This window comes from Belonocnema kinseyi, chromosome 10 (assembly GCF_010883055.1).
Source record: "Belonocnema kinseyi isolate 2016_QV_RU_SX_M_011 chromosome 10, B_treatae_v1, whole genome shotgun sequence".
In the NCBI taxonomy this organism is placed as follows: Eukaryota; Metazoa; Arthropoda; class Insecta; order Hymenoptera; family Cynipidae; genus Belonocnema; species Belonocnema kinseyi.
The window spans coordinates 30,579,058-30,582,708 of record NC_046666.1 but is presented as its reverse complement, the minus strand read 5'-3'; positions in this window follow the sequence as shown (position 1 = coordinate 30,582,708).

Below are 3,651 nucleotides of genomic sequence, written 5' to 3'. Positions count from 1 at the left end.
TCTTGGCAGAATACTACTATAAATGTTTCTTGGGAAAGGACACGTGTGTTAAAAAGGCGTATTATCGCCCTAAATTAATTTGAAACCATAGAAATGTGCAGTTTTAATAAAAATAAATCATATTTAGATATTTAGATCAATATCAATATTTGTTTCAGATGGGCACAAAAAGGCTTTACATTGGTCATTTAAAAAAATTCTTAACAAGGACGGGGGCAGGGAGGTTACACTTTTGTGACAATATATGACGTAATGGATAAGGCTATTACAGAATTCACAAATTTTGATAAAAACTCAGGTATTTTGTTGTAAATTTCTCTTTCTAGGTAGAAAATAAATCCTTTTGCTTATTTAGTTACTGGCTTATATAAAAATCTGTTACCCTGGTAAAAACGATTGGATGTCACAATGCTTTCATATGCCTGAATATTTGTAGCTATTCAAACTTAAGTTACTAATTGCATTTTGAATCAATTCACTGAACATTCTGTTGAAAATTTAATTATTCTACTTGAAATTCAACTATTTCATAATAAATTTAATTTACGTCAGCGAAGACTACCCCTTACTTAGAACTAAGATTACCCCTTGCTTATAAGTGCCCACGTAGAAGTAAGACTACCCCTTACTTAGATGTGCGGATAAAGTGCACTAAATATGCACTAATAAAAAAACTGAGTATATCAGAGTTAAAGCATCGTTAAAGACTCGTGTATGACGAACGGCGAGGTTTTCCAAAAACAAACCCTATCATAAATAAAACACCCTAAACGTTAAATATGCGCTTATCTTGAAATTGAGTGCACCAGATTTGAAGGCTATTTTAGGCTCTCCAAAGCCCCTAAAGTCAATATTAGAAAACCAACCTTTGGTATTAAAAAACTACCCCTTACTTAGAAGTGCTTATAAAGTTCACTAAATATGAACTAATCATGAAACTGAGTATATCAGATTTAAAGGCTCATTTTAGGCTCTCCAACGCTTTCAAAGTTAATTTTACAAAACAATTTCTTGATATTGACAAACTACCCCTTACGTAAAAATGCTCATAAAGTGCACTAAATATGCATTAATAAAAAACACTGACTATATCAGAGTTAAAGCCTCGTTAAAGGCTCTTGTATGACCTACGGCGCATTTTTCAAAAAGCAACTCCTATCATAAATGAACTACCCCAAAAATTAAGTATGCACTTATCTGAAAATTGTCTACGCCAGAACTGAGGGATCATTACAGACTCTTCAATGCCTTCAAAATTAGTTTTCCAAAAGTATGCCTTGACATTAAAAAACTAAACTTTAATTAAAATTGCTGATAAAGTGCACGAAATATGAACTAATCATAAAACTGATTATCTTACAAACGAAGGCTTATTAAAGGCTCGCGTATGATCAACGGCGAAATTTTTAAAAAACAACCCCTATCATAAATGAAATACCCTAAATATTAAATATGTACTAATCCGAAAATTGAGAACACCAGAATTGAGGGCTCATTTTAGGCTATCCAATGCCTCCGGAATCAAATTTCAAAAACTATCCCTTGAAATAAAGAAACTACCCCTGACATAAAGTGCTGATAAAGTTTATTAAATATGCACTAATAATAAAACTGAGTACATCAAAACGAAAGGCTTATTCAAGCTTCTTGTATAAACCACAGCGCAATTTTTCAGATGCAACCCCTATGATAAAAAAATACATTTGACATTTTTCTTATTCTTGTAGCTTTTTATTCCCATCCTGATTTATAACTTGTCGCTGTAAACAACTGGTTTAAGAGGTATTACATAACAGCAGTAGCATGCATGTTCATCACATGTAGCTTTGCTATTAATTTAAATTTTTTGCAAATTATACGAGAGCAGAATTGATGAGGGGCAGGCAGTTTTAAGAGAAAATGAAGCCGACAGATTCTCTTTTTGTAGAGGTCCGTAGAATTCCCCTCGATCAGCACCTGGAAGAAGAAGGTGAAATTAAAAGTCTTAGTGAAGTTGTAGAAATTCACGAGTATAACATCCGGCTTTGGAAGAAAGAGAAGGAGGATATTCTAGAAGGTTCATGGATCCATCAAATGTATCACAAGTGCATGCATACCCGGGGCAAAATCCTAATACTCGGCAATCCTCCTTGCATGCTCTGTCACGAAAAGTAGAGTTCTGCGCGAGGTTGGAGAAAGCTTTTCAGTCCTCGTTTTTCCTTGAAAACGCTCGAAAATTGCGAGTTCGGAAATAAGTAGACTTCCGCGAGAGTTAAAGAGGTTTTCGCGATACCCTGAAACTCTCTCCGGGCTCTGTCAAACCGAGTTTCCTCGATGATTTTAGAATAGTGAGCGAGCATGTAGCGAGATTTTAAACAAATGTTCCGTGTTTCACAAGTACTCGCTAAAGTGTCTCTAATGCTCGCAGAACCCTACTTATTTCCGAATTCGCAATTTTCGAGCGTTTTCGAGGAAAACCAAGGACTGAAAAGCTGTCTCCAACCTCGCGCAGAACTCTATTTTTCGTGACAGATTATAGAGGAAGGACTTGCCGAGTATTAGGATTTTGCCCCGTGTAAAAATATCGTTGGGAGATCTGTCCCGACAACAAAAGAGACCAAGTTGTGTTAATTCAACTGATAAAAAAATACATTGTAGAAGGGACATAGGTGTATACCGATTCAACCAATTGCTATCATGATATAAAAATATATTATTTTTTTAAACCAGATTAGGTGTTAAAATGCTTGCATTCTCTCATCTTTCCAGCCTTTAAGGGACAATTCGTCCTCTTTTGCGTGTCAAGCTGGCCAAGTGCAATCTTAATTTAGTCTTAATTTTCTGCGTCAAAATTCCGTAGTGCCCAGTTGTCTTGAACAAATTCAGTTTAAATTCGCACAAATTTTGGACAAATGCAGATAGATCTTAGATAAACATAGCCTCATATTTTCCATTTAGAGAATAAACTACAGGTAACACTGTAAGTAATATGTATTCTGTTGCTTAATTTAAATCAATTCTTTTTGTCTTACGGACTAATGGGCATCAAAGCTTGTCTTCCTGAAATTAAATTTCACATTCCGTGACTGCATTTGTATTTGATAGCATGCCTTTAAGCAAAAATATCATTCAACAAGTGCGTAAAAGTAATTGTCACAATTAGAAACTTTTGCTTCTTAGGATGAAAGAGTTTTTGTTCAATTTTTTTATTTTAGGTACGAAAATTTAAATATGAAGGACCTAGAACATTCAAGCATAGATTGAAAAAAAAAGAAAAATTTAAGTAATAATGTTAGCAGCGAGAGCTTTCGCCGATGCGAACCGTAACACAAAACCAACGGCTGATCATAAGAACAAAAGACGAATGCATCAACTTGCCATAAAGATAGGCTGGGCAAGACAATACGCGTCCCGCATTCAGTGTGTGATTGACTACATCACATCTGGCAGAAATTTCACCGCCAAGGTTCGAAAGTTCGCGGGCGAACTTCGGACCCGTTATCACACACTTAACAAGTCAAAACTGCCGACCATTAGGCAGCATATTGTTGAGAGAATACGGATACTATTTGGCGCTAAGAGAAGTCTAGAGCGGAGGGAGAGATGGGTCAGAGAAAATCAACAGTTTCTCTCTGACCCATCTCGACTCTTCCAAGACCCTCCAGTTACTGT